This window comes from Camelus ferus, chromosome 23, assembly GCF_009834535.1.
Source record: "Camelus ferus isolate YT-003-E chromosome 23, BCGSAC_Cfer_1.0, whole genome shotgun sequence".
NCBI lineage: Eukaryota > Metazoa > Chordata > Mammalia > Artiodactyla > Camelidae > Camelus > Camelus ferus.
This window is the reverse complement of record NC_045718.1, coordinates 11,746,904-11,772,247: the sequence shown is the minus strand read 5'-3', so window position 1 is coordinate 11,772,247 and position 25,344 is coordinate 11,746,904. Positions and strand designations below refer to the sequence as shown.

Genomic DNA, 25,344 nt, shown 5'->3' with positions numbered 1-25,344 from the left:
CATTGTCAGAGGTCTGTTTTGTAAGTATTTCCTTCCATTCCACGGGTTGCCTTTTCATTCTGTTGACAGCGTCCTTTGATGCACAGGTGTTAAGTTTTGCTTTTGTCTGATTCACCTATTTTTTCATTTGTTGCCTGTGCATCTGGTGTCATAGTCAGAAATTGTTGCCAAATCCAGTGTCGTGAGCTTTTCCCTGTTGGAGGTTATTTTAACCCACCTTTTCCATCATTTTTCTTGCCCTCAGGATCAAGTCTAAACTCATCCTGGTGCTTAGTGTTCTTTATGCCTGAGCCCTGGTGAAAATACACCCTCTTGCTTATTTGTTCAGAAACTCAATGCATATTTATTGAATATGAGCACATTTTAGGCACTGGAAGCAACATAGATGAAAATCTTTGTTCTTGTGGGTCTTACCATCTAGTGAAGGAGCACAGAAAACAAGGTACAGATGTAAATAAATTCTGCATTTATGCAAAATTATGTAAGAGGGTAGATAGTAGCATTCTCGGCCATCAGTAGGTGATAACCACTGTGTGGAAAGGAAAACAGATCAGGGTAAGAAGGTTTGGGGTCCTTGAGTGGAGGGCTGGTTTGCAATTTTAAGAAAGTTTTAGGGTAGACCTCTGAGTGGGAGACATTAAAATAAAAACTTGAAGTGGGGAGGGCGTGAGCCCCGTGGGTATCTGGGCAAGAGCCTGTGCAAAGGTCCTGAGGTGGGAGTGTATAGGAATCTGCTAGGGGATTATCACGAGAATCCAGGTGCAAGACGGTGGTAGCTTGGGTCAGAGGGCTAGATGAGGGGGTGTGGTGGGGGAGAGCACCCTTGTGCTAAATCATCACCCTGAAATCCTGTTTCTTTTCAAACCTGTGGTTCTGGTCGATGCTCAGTATGGCCCACATCTTGTCACAACCCTTAGAAGGAAATCCATTGTGAGATCGCTGAATGATTAAGAAAAGATCTCTTATTTAATCAGGGTTAAATAACTTGTCAGCTAGAACCTTTCTAGCCAAAGGCCCCCCTCTACAAAAATGTGCACTTTAAGGACGTTCATTTGCACAATCCAATTTGGACGTCGCCTGTCCCTTCCAGACGGGAAGGAGCTGGGAGGGCAGTCACTTGTGTATGCAGTGGTGGCACCCGGTGCTGGAGGCTGGGACGGGGGAGTCCGGGAGTGTCAACCGTAACTCATCGACTTTGTAATTAAAGCAGAAATTCTTAAAGACTCCTGCCTGTGTGGGACTGGGAAGTATTTATTGCAGGAATTCCGTCTGCTTTGCCATAAAAATGTTGCTGTGTGATTGTGTTCAGGAGACCTAGAAACTCTGTTAAATCTCTGGTTGTGCAGACACCATGTCAACGTTTTCTGATGTCAGACTTAAGGAGATATGTGTGTGTGACTAACGTCCTAACCTTTCTTTATTGAATTTTGCTATTTTTAGACAGCAAGTCAGAGTCTCAGACCCCAGATAGCGGTTAGTATGGGGACAAAATGCGTTATGAGCACAATGTGCCATTTGCTGTGTTCGGTGCTCATCTCAGAGCGGCCGGCACCCCGTGGAGGCAGCAGCCATCAGGCAAATGCATGGGCACCTGCAGGGCGGCGGCCCCAGTGCATCGGTCTCCAAAGAGGGGCTTTGCTGGTGGGGCCAAACACCACTTACCACGTGTGAAACCGAGACAAACACACATTAAAGTACATGAACATAGTCTGTTTCCAGTAAAAACTGTGCAATGGTGGGCAGTGTCAGTGTTGTTTATACCTTCTCCACAATTTTTTTTTCTACTTTTTTTTTAATTGAAGTATAGTCAGTTTACAATCCACAGATTTCCTTCCATCACTTTAAATGGAGCTTTGATGTGGCTGGATTCATATCTACCATCTTTGTTTTGTCTCAGTCCCAGTGGGGTGGGGGAAGGAAATTCGGTTTATTTTTATTTATTTTTTAACAAAGTTGTGGGGGATTGGACCTGGTGCACGCTAGGCACGCGCTCTACCACTGGGCTACACCCTCCCACCCAACGGTTCTTCGGTCTGTTCCTCATCCTTTCCTGCCTTCTTCTGGGTAAATTGAGTATTTTTAGGTATTCCATTTTATCTCTTCTGTTGATTTTACCTGTACCTCATTGTGTGTGTGTGTGTGTGTGTGTGTGTGTGTGTGTGTGTGTGTGTGTGTTGGTGGTTGCTTTAGAGATTACAACGAGTATCTTTAATTTATCACAACTTTCACGTAACATTATATGACTTATTATATGACTTCACTACCATCCCTTTATTTAATTTTTCATGTGATCACGAGGGATAGATCTCTGCTACGCGTGTTCAATTTGGGGAAGATGAGCTGTGCTCAGATTTGCATTTTAAAATCACCGTGGATGCACCGCGCTCCCCCGCCCAATCACGGAATTGAAAATGGAGTTCACGGCATTGCTGGCCTACCTGAGTATCTTATTTCTTCAGGGACAGCTGCCTCTTTTGCTTTTCTCTTTTGTAATAATGGATGTAAATTAAGAAAAGCAAAGGAAACGTTTAGCAGAAATCTTTCTTTAAAGGGAGGTTGACACACGGCTGCTTGGCATGCAGGTCAGGGTGTCAGGGCCGTTCTTCCTAAAGGCGATGAGAGTTTCCATCTCTCAGATGCAGAATCACGTCGTTGAGGTTCCAGTTGCCCGACCCGTCATCTGGGAAAGTGAGGGGCCTTGAGAGGCTGAGTTTCTGGGTGACCGCCCTCGCATACGACAAAACCCCTCCCCCCGGCCTTCATGCCTTTCCCGCCTGTGACTCAGGAAGGCAGGGCGCAGCCCATGGCGCACCTCTGCGACTTTGCACAGAAGGTGGTGTCTCGCGGGGCGGCCCCGGGGCGGCTCCGTGCGGGCCGCTGGGCGCGGGCGAGGCCCGGGCGCCGACTGGGGCTCTCCGTGCAGACTGGGCGCCTCTGGAAACTCGCTTTCTCGGCCACCAAAGGAACAATTTAAAAAAAAAATCAGTGCCTTTACCAGTAGCATGGCGAAATATTGCCCTTGCTTGTAAAGCGATTGGTTTGAACGTCAGGGCTGAACCCTGCGGAATCCCACCTGTGACTTTCCCAGCACACAGGCGCGCACGTCCTGCATCGCTGCTTCAGCGCTTGATTTTCAAAGCGGCCTGTTAGCGGTGGGCCACGCCTTCCAGTAGGCTAGGCATGGGAGGTTACTTTAGCTGATTAACGAAGCTAATAGGTAGAAGGAGCCGTGTCTGTGACGACAGAGAAAGGAAGGGAGGGTGTGCTTCATGGTTCAGAATTATTTTCCAGAACATCTTACAAGTTGAACACGGACACACACGCTCAGCCAAGGCTCTTCTGAGAGCCGCCGTGCTTCTAGCCAGCCACCTGGAGTAGCTGCGCTCCAGTTCTCACCAGGACACGCAGCCCCAAGCTCCCTGCCATCAGTCCCTCGGCAGGCTCTGCAGAGGGAAGCAGGATCTACGGAGGACTGCCTGGAGTCTTTGCTGTCCATCCATTTTTTAGATGTCATCACCAACCTGTTGTCCCACAGACCCCTGGGGGAATGTGGAGTTACTGCAAGGTTGCCTGCAAATCCTCCACTGTAGGTACGATCATTTCTGTCATTGTTATCTGTAAGGACACCACGGTGACACTGAAGAGTTTGTTTAAGGGAATAGAGCCTTTTCCAACCCCCAGGTCTTTACTCAGAAGAAGAAAGTCGTGTGATAAATGAAGTCAGGAGTGGGAGATGGAGCTGGAGTCTCCCGGCTCTGGACTTAACCTCAGGTGCTTCCTGCTCCTCCCTGGCCCCGGAGCAGCCGGCGTCGGGAGGGGCCCTAGGGCTGGCTTCCGTGGCTTTTGCTCATGTGCACTGTGGGTACCAGGCAGCTGGTAACATGAGGAGGGGGGCACTTCCCACTGGAGGTGCATTTCCTGGGATGCTAAACTCTCCTTTGTAGCTGACAGCCTTAGAAGTGGGAAAGACATCTTTACAACATCAATACAGAAAATAATTTTTAAAAAATTTCCAGGGAGAAAGAGTGTGGGACGGGATAAACTAGGAATTCAAGATTTGCAAATATTAATGATTATATATAAAACAGATGAAAGACAAATTTCTCCTGTAGAGCGCAGGAAACTATGTTCAATGTCCTGTAGTAACCTGTAATGAAAAAGAATATGAAAAGGAATACATGTTATATATATGGATGCCTGGGACGCTGTGCTGTACACCAGAAACCGACACGTTGTAACTGACTGTACCTCAATAAAGCAAACAAACAAACAAACAATTTCCCCTTGAAATGGAGCAGAGGGAGAAGGAGCCCCCGGGGTCAGGTGTGTAAGGACCGGGGTCGGGGCCGCCAGCCCAGCCCTTGCTCAACCGTCTGTCATCCCAGAGCTGAACGCCAGAGCCACCGCGGGCCTGGTTTGTGGTCCTGTTTGCTTGCTTTATGCCCACAGCAGACTTTTTTAAGGAGGGAACCCAAGAAGCACTGAATTTGGGGAAAAGAAGTTAGTACGAAGCCCCGAAATTATAGTAATTCTGCCAGTTTTCCTAAAGTTATCTTTATCAAATCTGCAGGCTGTACTCTTCTGATCTGGGTTCTAAAACACACGAGAAGTTGCCGCGAGTTCTGAAAAGCCAGTGCGAGGAGGGAAATACAATGATGGTTGTGTCCCCCTTAGCGCTTCATTTACGGAGAATTAGAACGGCCCACGTGGGCAATATGTGAGCATCTGCAAAGAGTACCATGAAACTTCCTTTTTACCTGATCATCTAAAAGCAAAACAGATGATAAAAGTAACTGTTTTTACTGTAAAATGTAAGAATTTCAAACCTCTGAAAACCGGTGTTGAGGTTTTTCACAATTGCACACTTCCTTTCCACTTTAGCCCCACACCTGGGCGCCCCTGCATCTGTGTGTCCTGACACCTGTGCGCCCTGCATCTGTGTGTCCCCACGCCTGGGCGCCCCTGCATCTGTGTGTCCCCACGCCTGTGCGCCCTGCACCTGTGTGTCCCCACGCCTGTGCACCCTGCATCTGTGTGTCCCCACGCCTGGGCGCCCCTGCATCTGTGTGTCCCCACGCCTGGGCGCCCTGCATCTGTGTGTCCCCACACCTGGGCGCCCTGCATCTCTGTGTCCCCACGCCTGTGCGCCCTGCATCTGTGTGTCCCCACGCCTGGGCGCCCCTGCACCTGTGTGTCCCCACGCCTGTGCACCCTGCACCTGTGTGTCCCCACGCCTGTGTGCCCTGCATCTGTGTGTCCCCACGCCTGGGCGCCCTGCACCTGTGTGTCCCCACGCCTGGGCGCCCCTGCACCTGTGTGTCCCCACGCCTGGGCGCCCCTGCACCTGTGTGTCCCCACGCCTGTGCGCCCTGCACCTGTGTGTCCCCACGCCTGGGCGCCCCTGCACCTGTGTGTCCCCACGCCTGGGCGCCCCTGCACCTGTGTGTCCCCACGCCTGGGCGCCCCTGCACCTGTGTGTCCCCACGCCTGGGCGCCCCTGCACCTGTGTGTCCCCACGCCTGTGCACCCTGCACCTGTGTGTCCCCACGCCTGGGCGCCCCTACTCATCCCCACATTCTGAGGAACCAGCCTCAGCTGTCGGGGGTCGAATATGCCCGTCACTTTTAGGCCCCTTGGCCTCTGCCGGCACCATCGCCCTGGCGCAAACCTCTCACTCCCGACGGCTGTGTGTTTGCTGCCTGTTCTTCCTTTACGAGGCACACGAACCCTAAGCCCTCCGCACGCTGTCGCCGGCGTGAGCCGTCCCCCTCCAGGCCCTCGTGGCACTTGAGTCCGCGCCACGCTTTACACGTCTGTTTTCTCGCCGTCTCGCACGTTTCCACGCCGGGCTTCCTGGCTGGGCCATAGGCGCCTTGGGGGCAGAGACGGCAGGTGCTTGGCGGACACCTGTCGTTGCTGACGAGACGTTGATGTACCCAGAACGGAGGCGCCCTGACAGGAGGATCTGGCCCTGCCAGCTCCTGCTGCTTCTAACTTCCTCGCTGTGTGTTACTCAGTCCTCAGCTTGTCCTTGTGACGGTTGCAAATACGAGACTGACTTGCACACTGACTTTTTATTAGTCTACCGGGGCTGCCACCGGGAGACACTGCAGACGGGGCGACTGAAACCGCAGACCTTTATCCTCCCGCGGTTCCGGAGCTGGAAGTCCAGGGTCAGAGGGCTGGCAGGGTTGGCTTCTGGTGAGGACTCCCTTCCTGGCTTCTGGACGGCCGTCCTCTGGTTCCGGCCTCTGAGTGAGCAGAGAGAGAGACACACGTCTCTGGAGTCTCCTCCTCCTCTCACGAGGCCACGGTCCCAGCAGATCAGGGCCCCACCCCCACGTCCTCATTTACCCTTGGTCACCTCGTTCAGGCCCCATCTGGAAATGCAGTCACGTTGGGGGCTGGGCTTCAATATACAAATTTCAGGGGGGGACGCAGTTCGTTCCATAACACCTTTCAAATTGAGTTTGTGTTTCTCAAAATGGCATTTTGTTGTTCTTGCGTCAGAAAATGATACTGTGTCCCTCCCTTTCCCCAGGTGACTGGGTGAGCTTACTAAAATCAGGAGCTGACAAGTCCTGCACAGGCACCACGACGGGGCCGCGGGGAGGCGGTGGGGGGGTGGTTTGGAGCTGGGGCTCTGAGCCAGGTCCTTGTGGTTTCCACCTGACTCGGCCCTTGAGTGGCTGTGTGACCCGGGTTGTGCTACTGACCTCTCTGTGCCTCGGTTTCCTTTATGTGCAAAATGGGAATGATTGTCAGGGTTCTGCTTCCTCAAGGGCGGTGGTGTTCCGGGGGGTTAAGTGAGTGAATGTGTGTGAGGCTCCTGGCATGTTAGCGCTGTTTACCTTAGGAACCATCTCACTGAGATGCCTGGAGAAGCCACCCGTGTGTGTGTGTGTGTGTGTGTGTGTGTGTGTGTGCGCACGCACACGCGCGCGCATGTGAAGCACCCCGGTCGGCAGGTAACTGTGGGGACACTATGTAATGCTTGTCTTGATTTGAGGCAACCATACTGCTTTCGAAAAAAAGCCAGCCGTAAATCAGCTGAAGCGCTGGAGGAATGGGTTCAGGCAAAGGTCACACATCCGTCACCTGCCTCTTGTGTCCAATTCCCCTGAATTCAAGAAATACTTACTGAGAATTTCATAAGCACGGTATGGTCGGTGCTAAGATACAGGTGTACACGGGTGCCCTGGGGGCCCAACAGAGGGTCCTTAGGCGAAGCCTGAAGGAGTTGGTGACAACTCAGAGGACGTCCTGGAAGTGGTGATGTCGGAACTGAGTTTTGAAGGGTGCACAGAAGTTGGAGATAAAGTGCCTGTGACCAACAGCATACTGAGTTGCTCTAGTTCTCAAGCCAGTTTCAACAGCATTTCTTTTGCAGAAAGCTCTCTGGTCATAGCATCATTAGCTGTTGAGAAGTAGACGGCAGAACATTCCAGCAAAGCAAGGGGAAACCACGCTTTCTGAGGATATTCTGTGTCTATATAGTGGGGAATGGGCCAGACACACGGCCCTCGCCTTCCTGAACGTCAGGGAACTCGAGGAGGACAGAGCAACAGAAGGGTGACGTCTGCGGTGACGGTGGAGGTAGAGGGTGCTGGCGGGACAGGGAGCGGCCTCGGGTCACAGGAAGTGAGGCTGAAACCTCAGTGATGACTAGAGAGCAGCCAGAAAAGGACGTGAAGGGGAGGAGTGTCTCAGGAAGAGGGAGCAGCACGCGAGAGGCCGAGATGACGTTTTATTAAAAACCAAAAACTCCACAGTGCTTGGAGCCACAAGGGAGAGTGGCTGGGAGGTGCGGCTGGGGAGGTAGACGGGGTCCAGCAGAGAAGGTTCTAGGACACCATTGGCAGGAGATGGGATTTTAACCAGAGGGCAGTTGGAAACCTTTGCAGAGATTTTAGTAGGGAGGGGACACGATCAGATTTACATATTCAAATAATCCCTGTGGCTGGAGGCAGGAGGGGTGACTGGATAGTTTGCTATGCAATGCTGTGAAACTTTAGGGAAAAAAAGAACACACATAAAAAAACTACCTTGTTTATCTGACTTGAGCGACTATGAAACCATAAAAAGAAAATTTCAAAACACGATGACTTGAGAATGAGCCACCATGCTACTGCTCTGATGATTTGTAATTTCTTCTGTTTTGGCGTCCTGTTCCTCCTTGCACATCCATTTCTTAGTCCTGGTGGCGGCCTGGTGCGTCCCCCACGTTCATCACCCAGGGCTGAACATGGCCAGCTGTCACCGCCCTGGAGCACACGGAGTCGCCCAAGGAAGGAGCATCTCAGCTGGAAATCCGTTTTCAGCAGGGGCTCTTCTTTGTGGCTTAGAATTTGGGGCTCATATTTGAGGCTGTCATTTGCTTCTCTGTTCAAAGAGGCTTGCTGCTTGCAGCAGGTCCCCTCCAGCCTGATGGCCCTGGCATCTCATTGTACCTAAGATTCTATTGCTCTGAAGCCCAGCCGTCTGGGATGTTTCAGTTACTGTCGGCAAACGCTCATTCCCCTCTGCTCCTGCTGGGGCAGAGTGTACTCCTCTGTCTCGTTGATTTTGGATCTGGCCATGTGACTTGCTTTGGACAGGGGACTGGTGGTTGATGTCCCGTAATCTAGGGGCTGAAATGTGTTTGTATGTCCTGCGTGGGCCTGAGGAGCAGGCACCCACCCTGAGGAGTCCGTGCTCTGCGTGGCTGTGGTCTGGGGAGGGTGAGGGATCCATGGAGCCTGCCTGTCCCCAGCCACACCCATGTGCACCTGGTCTGCGCCTGCAGGGGAGTCACCATGCCCAGCCCAGCCTGGACCCCACAAACGAAGCTGACCTGTTGTCATAGGGCCCTGAACTTGGGTGGCCTTTCCCGCAACACATTGGTGGCAAGAGCTGGCAACATCCATGGGTCTTCCCCGGGGCCTCCAGCGGATTCTGTAAATGCCAGAGTCTGCCGTTAAGACTACATTTTGCGGGGAGGGTCCAGCTCAGTGGTAGAGCGCGTGCTTAGTGTGCACGAGGTCCTGGGTTCAACCCCCAGTGCCTCCCGTAATAATAAACAAACAAACCGAATTACCTCCCCCCCAAAACAAACAAAACAAACTTTTTGAAAAAAAAAAGTCTACATTTTGAATCAGTTCAACCATTTTATTGTTTGTTTAAATTTTTTTAAATTGATTTTTTTTTGGGGGGTAATTAGGTTTATTTATTTATTAATTATTTATTTATACTCCTTGGGGTGCATGTATCTTTTTGCATTAGTATGTTGGGTTTTTTTTATATATACCCAGGGGCAGAATTGCTGGGTCATACGGTAGTTCTATTTTTAGTTTTTTGAGAAGCCGCCATACTGCTTTCCACAGAGGCAGCATTGTTTTAACCACATTTTTGCCAATAGACAGTAACATTCGCAAGTCCGGGGAATAGGGCCTGAATGTTTTTGGGGGGCAGTTCCTCAGCTTACTGCCAAGCATAAAGGCCGTGCTGGCCAGTTGTCCAGTTCCGTGGAGCAGGAGAGCTGTGCATCGAGGTGGACTGAATAACGACTCCCTTTTTATTGTGGTGAATAAACATGTACTACTTTACCCATTTTTAGGTGTTGTGACTTCAGGGACGTGAAGCACACGCAACTGTTGTGCAGCCATCACCCCACGTGCCTCCAGAACTCTCCCATCTTCCCGAACCGAAGCTCTGCTCCATTAAACACCAGCCCCCAAGCCCCCAGCCCCCGACAGCCACCCTTCTACTTTCTGTCTATTAATATGACTACTCCAGGGACCTCATGAAAGTAGAATCATACAGTATTTATCCTTTTAGACGTACATTTTTAAACAACTTTTTGAACTTGTTGATCGTAATACAAATATTCTCAGACTATTTAATTTGTGGCCTAAATGTGGGTCAGGACAACATCTAACAAGAAAGTTGGATGCCATTAAAAACAGGCACCAAGCCCTTTGGCTGTGAGAATTTCCAAGAGGAAATACGAGAATCTGCTGGAGACCTTGACTTCTGTCAGTCCAATAGAGGGAATATTAAAGTTTCCTTTAAAAAGCCAAGATCGATGTGAATGGCAAACACTATTTGTGAAACAATCTCTAGGTTCCTCATTCTCTGCTTTGATTTCTCTATTAAAAGAATCGGTTGGTGGATGGGGTTGTCCTACAGCACAGGATTGGAACAAAAAGCTCCAAAATCAACCCAGATCGTCCCCCTTCCTCACATGGGATTATGATGGACCCACATGTGTCCATGGAGACCTCTGATGACTGTGTGTCTGGTGAGAGGGGAGGCAGGGAAGATGTCTTTGCCTTTTGGCCACATTATTGAAACCAGTAAAGGAGACTGATCGTGGCCCCTTCCCCCTCCCCCCACCCTGCCCTGACTCCTTTTCAGACAACTGTCAGTGGTAAATTATCTGAGGTAGAGCATCACGTTGACGGTCGCCTTGAGATAAGCAGTGGGTGTCTGTGTATGAGCTGATTGGCCGGCCACTCTTTCATTCATTCATTCCTTCTCACAGAGGTGATGAGCACCAGCTTTGTGCTGGTGCTGGGGATTCAGCAGGTGAGCGGGTCCCCGCCCCGTCAGGATGCCCTGACATCCTTCCCAGGGGAGAGGTGAGTCAGGAGGCCGTGATGGAATGTGGCACCCAGGCTGCAGGAGGGTGGGGACGGAAATGGCTGGTGCAGCGGAGATTCTCTGTGTTGTGGGGCGGGGTGGGCTCTCCTAGATGGAGCGGTCCTGGTCCCAGAGGAGCCAGAGGACCACGTTTCCCAGAGGAGGAGCTGCAGTCAATGGTCACAAACTGGGAGCACCTTGGTGACTGAGGCCAGGGCAGCAGCAGCCACCAGAGCAGAGTGGAGTAGGACCACCCAGAGAGGCCGGCAGTAGCCAGAGCCACTATGCACCCATCCGTCAGCATTTGTCCACCCAGCCATTTATGTACCTTCCCGTCAAAAATCATTTGGGAGAACTTATAAACATGCACATAACAGGATAAAACAAATGAATGAGAGAAGAGGAGGCAACTAGAAAAAGAAAATAAAGCTGGCAGAAGCTTAGCTGCAAAATGCACATCCTAACACCCGTTCCCCTGTGAGCAGGGTCTATAGATTTAGTTCAGAGCTTCCTAGGAGCCAAAGCAAAGAGAGAAAAGAGTTCTGTTAGCTGATTCATGGGGTCCATGAGCTCAAAGCAAACTATTTTTTTAGAAGAAATACGGCACTCTGTCCTGAGAGTGGAGGGAACGTCTTCCTGGAGTCTGTGGTGTCTCTTGCTGCGTCACCTGGGCGGGGGCACCTTGGATTCCAGTAGCCGCTTTGTGAGTGGCCCGGGTAGATCAGGCTGAGAAAGGAAGTGGTGTGCGGCTTGGAAGGTGGAAGGGACCAGCCGCTTTTACTCTATGCAGGTGGCAGAGTCGGCAGGGAGGGACAGACCCAGGGATGCCGGCCGGGCCCAGCTGGTGCCCGCTGCTCACCATGTCCAGCCCTCTGCCCAGACCTGGCCCTGAAGACGGGCGGGCGGGCCCCGCTTCTGCACGTCTCCGGCTCAGCTCGCCTCCACGCCCGTGGTGGGCAGCGCCCTGCGTCTGTCTCTCCAGCGCATCCCTGAGCCCCGACGGTCCACCTGCGCCCGAGCTTCAGGGCGGCTGGTCCGGAGGCTCCCGGTCCTCCACGCCCTCCCCGACCGGAGGATGTGGGGTCCTGTAATAACTCCCTGGAGATCCTCATCGCGGGTCCGACTATGGATCGGACGGCAGGACGGAGCCACCCCTACAGCTCGTGGGAGCCGGGGGTCCCCCGAGAGCTGAGAGCCGAGGACGCTTGAATGTGGACCCCCCGCGCCCTGGGCGAGGAGGGCGAGGCCGAGCTGCCGGGGAACTCAGTTCTAAGTTTTAACGAATTAAAACTAAAATTAAAGTAAGAAAAACTAGTAACTCGAGTCAGTTACTGGAAAACTTTTAAGTGTGGTTCAGAGCAATGTGAATACGTGAATCTACATCTTTAGGGTTTTTTGTTTTTGTTTTTACTTTACTTTTTTTGTGGGAGGAGGTAATTTAGTACATTTATTTATTTGTTTAATGGAGGTACCGGGGATGGAACCCAGGGCCTCCTGCACGCTAAGCGCCCGCTCTACCGCTGAGCTCTACCCTCCCCTGTCAATCTACATTTTTGAATTTAAATTTTATGAAACCTAAATACATACCTGTTCTATCTGATGAACATTTATAGCTCAAGTTGAGAAAGGCTGTGTGGGTAAAACATACACTGCATTTTATTTTATTTTATTTTATTTTATTTTATTTTATTTTATTTTATTTTATTTTATTTTATTTTATTTTTTTAGATTCCACACATGAGCGATCTCACATGGTATTTTTCTTTCTGTTTCTGGCTGACTTCACTTAGAATGACATTCTCCAGGGACATCCATGTTGCTGCAAAAGGCGTTACGTTGTTGGTCACACTGCATTTTAAAGACCTAGCATGAGAAAAGGACCATAAGACACTTTGTTAATGTTTCTTCTATCAACCACAAGGTGAAATAATAGAATTTTGAATTAAATATACGAGTAAAATTTCATGTGCTTCTCTTTACCTTTTAATGTGGCTGCAAGAAAATGCAAACTTGTATGTGGCTGGTATGTTTCTGTCGGACCATCCGCTCTGGAACTCAGGGTGGCAGGGCGGGCGAGGCGACACGTACTCGCGCGTCTGTCTGTCCGTGGCGGGACAGAGTCGCCTTCTTGAAATGTGGCTGGAGTTGGTCTGGCACTTTGAAGAGGTCCCCAACTGGGATTCCACTGAGCCGACTGAGCTGGGATTCCCAGCGTGAGTCCGACACTGTCCGTAGGTTAGCGGGGAGTTTTGCTGAATCCGTGACGCGGATGACAGACAGATACGAGGAACCAGAAGCACGTCTCGCAGAGCAGGCAGGCGGGAGCACAGGCTCACTTTTCTCCAGGAGATGCTTTTTGTTGGCGCGTTCAACCTGCCTGTTCCTTGACGTTATGGAGAGTTTGTATTTGGGGCAGTTTTCCTCCGTGAGACTGAGGTTGACTGACCAGGCTCTTCAGGGAATCTCAACATTCTGGGTGTAAAGGAAAAGGGGCTTGGACACTTCTATAAATGCTGACGTTAAGTAAGCACAAGTAACATGCAAATGGGACCCCCGGGCGCCTAAGGTTGGCTCCAGAGTGGAACAGCTGTGTGATGTCGCTCCTTTAACTGGTGCTGTGAGCGAGAACACAGCTGGTGTGGACTTTTAAAACTTTCTGCAGTGATCAACTGATTCTTGCTTGTCCCATCAGGCCCGGGGCCCTTTGTGGTGCGGACCGGAGGGGTGAGGGCCAGGGGCGAGGGCTGGGGGTGGAGCCCACGCTCTGCTTGCTTTCCCAGGACTGTTGACTGCTGTGGGAGAAGCGCTGCCTCTGTGGTTTAAGTCGAGGCACAATGAGCGTGAGCCAGAAAATCCAGTGGAAATGCAGTTACATAGGGGCTGTCCAGGCATCTCCTGACATCACCAGTCCTTCATTCGGCTCCTCGGGGTCCTTCTCATTAGAAGGAAAAGAAGTGAGAGCCAGCGAGGGCTGGACCCTCAGGGCGGAGGGAAGAACCGTTGGTGATGAATGGAAGCTCTCCGTGGAAAATGCTTTATGTTACAATTTCAAACTTACTTCACTGAGGATTTCAGGCAAAACCTGCCCCTTTCTCCACGTGCCTTGCTTGCTCCTCCATCACCTGGCACCTCGGGGTAGCAGAGCTCACCCTGGGAAGTGTCCTAGACCGGTCCTAAAATCTGACTACGAGAAAGTCAGGCCGGGTCAAGTCAAGAGAAATCAAGTAGGTGTTCATCCTGCTCACTCGGAAGAGTTAGCAAACACGAAACGTAAATGGTGTGTGTTCCCCAGTCACTGATAAACAAGTCTGTTTAGCAAAGGATCTGTTTTCTTCCAGTCACAGTGCTGATCTCCAGGAGTGAGCTCTCCCCACCTCCCGCCTCCATGACAGGTAAGTCTCCCTCCGCAGGTGCTGTGCGTCCTGAGAGCCAGAGGGCTGGACAGGCTGGCTCGGGCATCGGCTTTTACTTGCAGACAGTGGATGCTTTGCGTCTTCTGTGAGGGGAAGGAGGGCTGTGGAACTGTCCCGTGGCCCCACGCCCTCCTGCCGGGAGCGGTTCTCACCCACGCCCGCACCTCCAGAAGCGTGAGAGCTGACAGCGTGTCTACTTGCATCTAGTGGTTTCCAAAATGAAGTGTGTGCACTGAGGGCCTGCAGAGCAAAATGTGAGCATGTCCTTGTCTATTTTTATCTCATCTCCCTTCTACCTATTTTTGGCATAACTTTTTTTTTTTTTTTTTGCTGAAGTCAGTTGCAATGTGTCCGTTTCTGGTGCACAGCATCATGTCTCAGTCATGCATATACATACATTTATTCATTTCGTATTCTTTTTCATTAAAGGTTATTACAAGATGGCGTAAGTTTTGTACCATACCTCCTGTAGTCGTCAAAGTTCACAATCCCTTATCTATAACCCTGGGGTCAAAAAGCCCTGAAAGCCACGAGTTATTCTGTAGCTCATCCGTCGACCCCACCTGAACTGACCAGAATAGATGTGTGGCTTTTTGTAGCTTTTATTGGGCACAGTTCGTGCGAGTTGTCAGCATCCTCATACGTTTCTCCGCAGAAGCCCTGCTGCCCTTGCTCACAGGGCGCTGCCCTGGGCGCCTGGGGATGTTACGTAGTGTCTGGTGGACGTACCTAGTACCCGGCTGAGACGGGAAACACTAAGCACGCTTGGTTCTGAGGATTCTGGATGAGGATTTGGGACCTGGAGTTGTGTGTAATTTATAAATGAATAAACGCACAGAGGTGGAGGGTGCAGGCTCCTGCCAAGTCTTGTGATCAAAGGATCTTGGAGTCCACCGCACAGGCCGGCACCTCTGGTCTTGACCTCAGCTGGACGTGGGCCTCCTGACTCACAGGGCTCCACAGCTGCTGACTACTGAGCCCCACCTGTCACACACCTTAGGCCAAAGACAGCAGGGAGAAGAGCAGGTAAGATGCAAGCCACAGACAGAGAAGGAAAGGTTCTCCCCACCTTTTTAGGGACAGCCTCCCAGCTGAAGGGCCCGACTCGACATTTCTTGGGATGGGGAACTCACGGTTGAATTCTAGAAATTAATATTTATTTTCTAGCCATGTGCAATATTATTTTTATAATACCAATTTTAAAGTCATTTTGTAAATAATGACTTTTTGACAATTAAGGGAAGCAGTTATGCAGGTTTGGAATCTGAGAGAAAGAGAGAGAGAAATGTGGGCCTAAAAACGATGGATTAAGTCGGGATTTCTAATCTCCTGGCTGTTGGACGTCACAACGCAATCACAGTAACAAGAAGAATCAAATGAGGGACAAGAGTCTGACAAGGGCGCCAGTGCCCCCGGGTGCCTCCCTTTGGTTTCCCTCAGCGTCTTCACAAGTTGGCACCGTATTTACTGTATACTCGTTGCCTTGAAAAATAAACTTGGTGCGATTCCGAAGGATTTCGCCAGTAAACTTGGGCCTTTGCCATTACGCCAAAGAGGCAGAGGTGTACATCGCATCCCTTCCGCCCGAGGGCTCGGACCGGATGTGCGCATCGCGGTATTTACCCCGAGCAGCAGGACGGCCCTGCCGTGTTTGCTCCCGGAGTTTTTCGGTCGACTCTGGGGACACCGAGTGTCACTCTGACTCCAGTAAGTAATGCCAGGGGCACAGGTAGATGGATCTGACAGCCCCGAGGACTAACAGCACCTCAGCCGCCTTTCTCCAACGAAGGCCATCCATCAGCGCTCGGCAGCCGCCGGAGCCTCAGAGGCTGACAAGGGAATAACACCCCTTTCTCTCCCACCGACAGGGGCAATAACTCCTCGCTCCCCGGGGACAGACTGTAAAAGCCAATATCCAGGGGCTGTGAAGCAGGGAGGGGAGAGGAATTGAAAATTAAAGAGGGAGTGGAAATTTTGCGTCCGGCCTTAGTGAGATGGAATAAACCATCAAACGTCAGTCTCTTAATTGCCTTGTTGTTGACATGAGGGTTTGCGGGTGTTCGTTTTGATTGCTTAATTATTTTAAGCCGAGTATTAAAATCATGGCCATTTCATCAAGGTGGGTTTGCGCTTTGTCTTTATGCTTCAGCCGTGAATGCTGAAATAGGCTGATATTTAATATCTGGGTATTTTGGGAGTCCCCATTGAAAAGCCTTTTCTGACGAGGTGTGTTAGAATCTTCCCCTGAAGGAAGACGCCTGAGCACCCCCGAGTGCTGACCGTGTCTGAGCTGATGTCTTCATCCCCCTTGCACACCCGCGTGTTTACCGCAGCGGAATGTGTCGGAGTTCAGTGTATGCGCATCACATACGATGTTCTTCAACGGTTAAGAATTTCCATTTTCGAGTAACCTTCAAAATGACTTCAGTGCCGTGGGGACATCCGTCTTCTTCTGGCAACTGATGATAGACAGGTCGTTCTGAAGGTCTGTGGTTTCAGCGAGAGGTCCACGTTCACGGCATCACACGAGTAAATGAGTTTGGGGACCGAAACGTTGCTTTGCCTTCAATGCAGCCCGAAGAAAGATTTCACTCTTTAGAGAGCCACGCCGTTCGGAAACAGATGTCTTTGGCTGCCGCCGGCGTCACAAGAAATGCGCTTACTTAGTTTTTAAACCCGGGGTGGTGTTTAGTTAAGTCTCCTGTGGACTCAGTTCACTGAAGGTGCCGGCACTCCTCGCCCGGGCTCAGGGAGAAGTCAGGCGACAGTAAATTTTTCAGGCAGCGACAGGAGATCTTGTTATAGGAGTCAGAGCAGGGGTCAGGGCAGGGCCTGTTGATGATTGAGGAAAAGAGAAGTAAATTCATTCTACTTCAGGCACTTTGTCAAGTGCCAGTAGCTTACCATTGAGAACTAGTCACCCGTTCTGGTCTTACGGCCCTAGAGGTCACCCGCGGGGCATAAATCACAGCCCCGCGCGGGCGCAGCAGCCCATGGCCACTCGGGATGAAATAAAAAAGAGGGATGCGGCTCTCGGAATGGAAACGGCTGTGAACAGCCCAACACATGTTGCTGCCGAGCGCGGCTGGCGGGGCGATATTGATCTCCTGAATCAAGTCATTAAAATGTGCAGTTTTTGTTTATTGGAATGAAGCAATTAAATGGTTCAGTTATGCCAGACCTCACCTTTTCTGATGAAAACTATTGATTTCTTGCCACAGCTTTATAAGCGACAATGTTTTTGATTACTCTTGACAAACCTCCTTGGAGTGTTAATTAAAATTCTACCAGATGAGCAGGTGTGGGAGATCATTAGATCGGCCGGATCACACAGCCACGCTTCGCGTTCTGCAGCCTTGCATAATGAATGGGGCACGAGAGGGGACACAACGTCTTCATCAGCAGAATTAGCGTCTTCGCTGTTTTAAAGACTCGGTGACATTACATTTTTATGGTACAGATGTCTCTGAGCTGTTGGCTTACTCCTACCGCTGCATTTGATCAAAATGTGCTTTTTATGTTTTGCTTTAATTTTTCGAGTGTCTAATGAGTTGCTGGGTTTGTTTCCGAGGTAGCAAATATTTAAACACATTTTTGTATGGAAAACTGAGGAATCAAATAAGGCTCTTCCAGTGCTTATGCAGATGAAGTCATGAATATTAACATGGTCCCACTTAACATGTTAAAACTCCCCTCAAAAATATCTTCAATATGATGCTAGGAAATATGCTACTGCTCGTTTCGGGGACCTGCGTGAAATATGACCATTTAGGACTGTGCTCTTTTGAAGACTATGTTCTATTAATTTATAAGCCCACTTTCTCCCGTTGTGAGAGTGTTGTATTTTAAAAATTAGAAATGCTCAATGATAATTTATAAAATCAGAGGCAAATAATATTCACATTTTTGAGAAACTGATGATCTTTCCATTAATGCCGGTTGTCATGGATCTTGATTTAACTATTACTTCATCGATACAGGCGATGAGGTGGGCTTTCTCATTTTTGTAGAACACACGGAGTTTAAGCGGCTGAAGTTAGATGTCCAGCTCTCTGGGGTCGGTGTCTGTGGGCAGCAAGGCGCTCACACTGCCCGGGTTCACGGGCATGGAAGAGCTTCGAGAGGTCATCCGTCCAGTCCCCAGCTGCCTAAGTAGCTGTTTAAAAATGCATAATTTTTCATTAGTCTGGAGTTTTAAAAAGCAGTGGTGACTCTATAAATGTATTATTGACAACGTTCTGATCATGTATATCTAACTGGAGCTGTTGGACTTTGAAATGATAAGTTTGTTATAAATCTCAACTTCTCTTAGTAAAATGTTTTATGGTTTACAAAGTGTTCTTCCATTTACATTCCTTCCTGTGATCAGCGATGAAGCTGTGTATCTTAAAAAAGGCTTTATGACTTTTCTATCCTCTGGCTCCGCTTCCTCGGCTGACTTCACAGCACTTACAGGCTCCAGTTACCTGAATGGGTGTGGCTTCACAGCCTCTGTCACGTGCAGCCTCTGGAAGGCGGATGTGAGCCCTGAGCTGCTCCTCGGGTTTTGTAGGTGAAGGGAACCACGACATTCACAGATAGAGTTCCTTTTTTTCTTCTTCTTCTCAATTTACTTTTATGTTTAAGGGAGGTACTGGAGACTGAACCCAGGACCTCACGCATGCTAAGCATGGCTCTACCACTGAGCTGGACCCTCCCCTGGAGATTGGAGGTTCAGACAAAAGCTTCAGTATAATTTGCTAGTACTAATATTTAACCCCCTCTTTCTAATGAGTCTATTTAGTAATTGTGTTCTATCAACCACCTAAGCAAAATGCTATAAATAATAAATGTAGAATAGTTTTTGCAGGATCTTAGAATTCTAATGTTAGAAAGTTTTCTGTTTATTTCTGCATAACAAACGACCCCCAAACTTAATCATCTCAAACAAAGAAATCATGCATTTTGTTCATGCATCTTCCGTTTGGGCTGAGTTCACTGGCTGGACCAAGGGCTGGAGGGTCTACCTTCAAGGTGGCTCACTCAGCTGGAAACTCAGCCAGGGCTGTGGGCCTCCCCGGAGGCTGCTGGGTGACGTTCCAGCTTGGTGGCCTGGTTCCAAGAGCGAGTGTCCTAGGAGAACAAGGCAGATTTAAAAATTCTCGCCTTGGGAGTCACAGCAACCCTGTGTCACACTCTTGGTTGAAGCAGTCACGAAGGTCTACTCAGGCTCAAAGAGAGGGACACAGACCGCACCCTTGAAGGATGGAGCATCAGGTCATGTGTCAGAGCTTGTGGAGTGAGAGATGGTGCAGCCAGTGTTGGATGATAGTTTGTCACAGAAACCACTTGTTCAGTCCCTTGTATAATGTATTTTATTTTGGGTGTGATTTAACTTGAGAGAGGTGAAGTGGAAAAGCAAACAAGATTCTAAGAATTCAACTATAGTTCTCCTTTAAACAGCATACTATAAGTTGACTTTTGTTTCAGAAAAAAAGGGCATAAAGACAGGCCCTTAAGGGGTCAGTGAGTGTCAAAGCACTTTGGAGTCTGTAATCTGTAATATTAGAGTCAGTGGGAAATAAAAACCATGAATTAAAAACGTCCTAACAATTGTTTAGCCAGTGTCTGCCACACCACCCTCTGAAAATCAGTTAGGTTCTGATGAAAAGAAGCCACATGGTTTCCAAAAATTCTAACTGTTTTGTCAGTTTTTGTTGCTGTTGTCTGCCGTTACATTAGAAACCCATTTGCCATGGGGCTCGGGTTTGAGGTTTGTGGCAAGCCCAGACGGCTGTATCGTGGCCTCATGTGTCCAAGATCTTTAATAACAGCTCTCTCATCCACTCGGTGAATATTTATTGTGTTTTTATCACGTGGCAGCCACTGTTACGGGCACTTGGAAAGTTATTCTCAGAGTTGTACTTTCAGTGTACACAATAATGAATATATAAATTTTATTTAATAGACGTAATACTGTGTGCTTTTCTCTTGAACCATTAAGTAGGGTTTCCTTGTTTAATCTGTAACTGTGAAAAGAATTAGGAGAGAAAGCCCATTTTTAGAAGCCATTGGAAGGTTTATTTTAGTTTTGGTCATAATTAATCCATAAGTATAACATAGAATGTTTGCTGTAAGTTGTCCAAAGGAATAGAGCTCTCTTAAAACAAAACTTACTTAGTGTTTATTAATGTATTTGTAAACACAGTATTTGTAGGTCCTTAACTGTCACTGTAACAACTTCACGTAATCAAATTTTCAGTATCCATGTTCTAGTAACTTCCCAGCCCGCTTGTTGAAATACATTACACTGTATTCCCCGTGACATCTTTGCAGGCGCTGTCTCGTCTAACCCCTCAAAGAGCTGTGTGGCGGGCTGCCATAGCCCCGTTCCACAGATGAGTCTGTCTGGCTCCCATCGTTTCTTCTTTTCCTGCAGACTTTTCCAGACCTGAACCTTGCCCCCGAGATAAGGGACAGTGCAACAGTGTGGTCCCTGATGGAACCCCGTGCTGCCTGAATCATGTATCCAGGGCTCCATAAATCACAGATTTCACTCCTGTCTAGAATTTCCGCCCCTCGTTTCTACTATTCACGGAGATTTGGCCGTGCTCCAAACACAAGAAGGTATCATTGCGTTTCCTACGTGAACAATCTTGAGATCAAGTCATTACATACTCTGCATCTCATTTCTGTCTTGTGCAGAAAAGTGAAATTCCATTTATTGAGCCTTTTTTTTTTTTAACCTAACATAGTAGAAGAGAAAACAAAAAACGGAGCCGTGTTTTCATCCCAGGCACTTAGGACTCCACAACCCACATCCCCCCGTGTCACCAGGCGACAGCGGCAGCGACAGCGGTGGGTGCAAGGGAAGTGCGTGCTGAGCAGCTCACAGAGGTTCCGATAAAGCCGAGCGGCTGGAGAGGGAGTCGAGAAGGTGTCTCAGCCCACCCTTGCTCTGCGGGTCCCGGGCTGTGCTTGCAAACGGGACCCATCCTGCGTCATCGCAGGTCCAGCGGGAGGTTCGTGCAGCAGTGGGTCCAGCGGGAGGAGGCGGCTTTGCGTTAAGGGGTGCACAGAGGTGTGTGCTTTCGCGCGTCCCCCGCCGGTTTATGCAGGTGGAGGATAATGTGCTTTTAAGGGCTCATCTCTCCTCTTCAGGTCACTAGTGGCGTCGTGTTTGTGGGCGAGGCTTTCCGGGGATGCGCCGAGGGCTGGTTTGTCAGGCACGGTGCACATGAAACCAGCAGGGCCTGCGTCCTCCCGGGGCCCCTTTATTCCTCCCCGGGTTGAAGACCATTCCCGGCAGCCCGAGCTGCCTGGAGGAACTTTGGCATGGTTTCCCTAATCTTTCAAACAGTAAAAGCAAAACTCTCCTTTGATTTTTTAAAAAAAAAAGCCAGAGGACTTTGGCACGCAGCCACTAAGGATGCAGGCGACTCAGCTCTGATCTGACAGAATATTCCACAAAACACTGAGAGTTCTCTCTCAGGTCCCCGGGCGGGCGAGGCACTTCGCTTGTTCTTAACATTTATCAACTGTCACCCAGCGGCAGTCAGCGCTCAGCCCAACACAATGGAACATCCAGATGGTCTAAACAAAGCAGCAAACGTTCGCTGCTATTGCAAGCTGTTTACATCCACTTCCAGGATTTCATGGAGTGAAGTTTATGTCGTGTCACCACCGAGGTGCTCCGTCCGCAGCGAGGACGGGCCTTCTGTAAACCGTTGCTGGGCGCCCTCACCTAGCGGAGGTGAACCTGGACGGTGAGCTAGGAGGCGGAAAATGTCAGCCGGCCCTGTCGCCGCAGACGTCCTAAGTGGCTTGCCACCAATTCCGTTTTATTGATCATCGATTGCGGCCTCGGCCCCAGACCCAATAAAAACACAGCAGACCCTCTCCTCCCGTGGGCGGGTGCTGGGGGTGGATGGATGGAAGCCCGCTATCTGCCCCTGCAGACACGGCCTCCGGGCCGCTTTGGCTCCTCGCTGGGGATGTTTACGCAGTGAATGGTTTTGTTTTTTCCTCTGAGACAGGCTGCTATCAGGCCCTGTCTATTGGGGATTAATACGCACGAGTGACAAACCTGCACTTTTCTGTCTTCTTCCTTTGACCTCTTTATGGCGTCTCCCTTACAGAGTCCAGACGCGCCGCCCCTGTTGTGCAGCCGTCAGTACCAGTGCTGTAAGGAAGGATGTCCAGCTATTTCTTGTTAAGAAGAATCTGGAAAACCTGTCCCCCTACTCAAGTTTGTTAATCACCACCAATTTCTCTCATCACAGCATACTTGAAAAATGAGTGAATACAAAAAACATACGGTTTATTAATTTGCACTAAAATTCAAACTATTGCAATAACAGAAAAAGCCCTCTCAGTGCAAGTTCAATCATTAACTTGACTAATTATTTTCTATATAAGTAGATCATTGTAACAGTTTGATATCATATTTGGGTTAAGTTTTATGCGTTTAAAAACAATTAGCCATTATTTGTGTCGCTTGTAAGTTACTGTGTTGCAAGCTTTCTGACTTGTTTTTAAAGATGAGGAGCTCATAGATGATTGAGCTCAGATGTTTCAGAAACCGTGACTTGTTGGCTTGTTTTCTCCAGAAATCACCTCTAAGTTAAGATCAAGATGGGAATGGAATGATGTCATAGGAGATGACACAGAACTGAGTTTTACTGATGGTATGTGACGTCCTCAAAGCAAGACTGATGTGGGGTTGTTAGGAACTCAGTGAAGACAGGCTCCCCTGTCCTGCATGGAAACACTCTCATCTTCGCAATTGTCCTGATAGATCAGATCATGTTGAGAAATTTGATAAGGAACAGGTTTTTATCTCCTATATTTTTATAGGGTGATAGACCGTCTTTACCTTATCCCATGAAACTCAAAGTTTTGGGCTCCCAGGTTTAAGACTAAAGGAAAAGATATTGTACATGAAAAGTTAATCTAGAACAAAATATTTCACGTATGCGATGTTACTAACACTGAAACGTGAAGGTCCTCCCTACAGAGCTCTGGAGAGGTTGAAACTTTTCGCTGATAACAGTTTGGTCAAATGCTATTTCAGGAAGGCAGCATGAGGGTGGTGGAACATTATATGCGCCTCTGTCCTTTGGATTAGGGAGATCATTTGATTGTTGGTATGTGTGATGTTCTTGTAGACGTCTCAGAGTGATTGGATTTTTGGAAAATTACTGATAGCGCAGATGTGGGATGAAACTGTCAGAAAGCACGGGTGTGGGTCTGTGCCCAGGGCTGAGCACGTGCCCCGCCCGGGTGAGCCCCTCCCGGCTGCCTGTCAGTCCAAACGCGGGCTGCTGTTTCCTGTTTATAGGACGCTGAGTCCGCATCCGGGAGCCCCCTTCAGTGGCAGGCTTTTCCTCACACCCCAGGAGATCTCTTCCTTAAAATGGCTCGCTATTTATCATGTGAGTAAGCCATCGGAATTTTGTTAATTCCTGTTTGACTTGGTGCGTGCAAAATGCTATCATTATCTGGGAGAAGATAATGTTACCTTGTAACTGTTACCCAGAGTACTAATTAAGTGACCTTTGCAAAACAAACCTGGTCAGGGAGTCCAGGAAAGAGCGGAGATGGAGGCCAAGTTTGTTCCCTTCCCGGCGTTTGGGTCTATCACCTGAGGGGAACGGCAGTTAAAGCCGGTCTCATTATTGGAGGAAGTGCTGGCACTTGGTCTTGACTAATGTGGTCAGAGCTGGGAATTCTCTGTAGCTGCAGCCAGATGTTGAGTGAGCTGCAGTGCAGCCCGCGTGGCCCCCAGTCGTTCTGCCTCCTTCCACCTCCTGCATATCCCAATTTCCCGTTCTTTTTCATCGACACTTGGAGAGAGGGTGATACACCAGGTCACACTCAAGTGTACATGGCAGTTTGCTCAAGAGCCGGCCTTTCCCAGGGCTATTTGTATTTTAAAATACAATAAAATTCTAAGCTAAGAAAATAAATTCTGGAATTTTAGGCTTCAGTTAATTCAGTAGGAATTGGGGTGGGGGGCGTGAAGACACTTCCCAGTGCCCCCGTAATCATGTCAACTAACAAACTGTTTACTCAAAGCCAGACCTACGTTGTGCTCTCCTGTATTTATTAGGTGATGTAGGCTTTTAAAAAAAACTCGAATTTAGATACAGTCCGAGCTTAGCCTTATGTGCCAGATGCTGCACCCCTGAGCTGTCTGTTTCTCCTCCTGAAATCTTCTGATGATCTTGTTTAATTCAGAAAGGATACCTTATTTTTATGTTCTTTTATTTCTCCTAAAATATGCTGTCCTTTCATTTCTGAATTTCACAAAATCATTTTTATGAATGTTACATTCTTCTTAAAATTTTATTGGCTTTTGAAAATTGCCCATTTTTAAACAAGAAGCTGAAATGCTATCCCAGTTTCTAATTTTCCCCTGCTCACTTACTCCTGTAAGCAGGCCATAGATGTCACTCAGGTATCTGGTGGATGAAAGCATAAAATGTGTAAAATAAATGGTGATAAGTTCTTATTGAAAAGCTGGTAAAAAATGAACGTTCTGATTGAGGATGGTTGCTTATTAATGCTTTGGATTCTGTAGCATTTGCAATATTTATTTGTAGCTTCTGTCTTAATTATTACACCAAGAGAAATATTTTTGCTTTGCAGTAATTGAGGGAGAAATCTTTCAACACATCATACTCTGATTTATAAAAGAGCACAAGATTAAAGTTGGGAAGATTGGATTAATCTGACACCAGGTCCCCTACAGCACAGCTGATATACGGTGTGATAACAGGAAGCACGTAGTAAAAAGTCAAGGGAGTGTATCCAACTATGATTTAAAAAAAAAAATACCAAAGACTCGGTGGCTTCGCAAAGAATTAAAAATACAGCAATTATGTATCTGATTAGGGCTGAAATACACCCAGGGCTGAGTATAAGGTCCTGTGGGGTTGAAAATCTTGCAGCTGGAATATTATTGCCCTTTTGTCGCTGACTTTCTTGGGCCTTGGGCAGGTGGCTAGTAACCAGGTCTTGTGATCGGTAAGGGGTCTTCTAGCTCTGACACTGTGTGACTTGGTTACTTTCTCAGATTTCTCCCCCTCATCTTTAGATGTACACACACTCTTCCCAAACGTCCTTCCGGTACCAAGTTTCCTGTTACCAACAGCTTGGAACGATTTATATTTAGAATCCTGGGCAATATTGCTTACCTATGCCCCCCCCCCTTTTTTTTCCTTAAAGAAAATTGTCATCAATTGTCTTCGTTCTGTGTTACACGGTTAATTGGTTAAAAGGCAGTAGAAATTCAGTGCCTAAGCAAGGACTCCACAATCAGCCATATTTG

General features: G+C 48.8%; 1 long non-coding RNA gene across 2 annotated transcripts in view; it reads left to right on the top strand.

The window, feature by feature from the left end:
* Nucleotides 1–25,344, top strand: part of LOC116659355 — an 81,757-nt gene that overhangs the window by 18,714 nt on the left and 37,699 nt on the right. The window contains exon 3 of one of the 2 annotated variants that reach the window (XR_004314705.1): nt 13,959–14,012. The exons of the other annotated variant lie outside the window; for it this stretch is intronic. This is a non-coding gene — a long non-coding RNA (uncharacterized LOC116659355). The remainder of the gene's footprint in view (nt 1–13,958; nt 14,013–25,344) is intronic. 2 annotated transcript variants of the gene reach the window in all.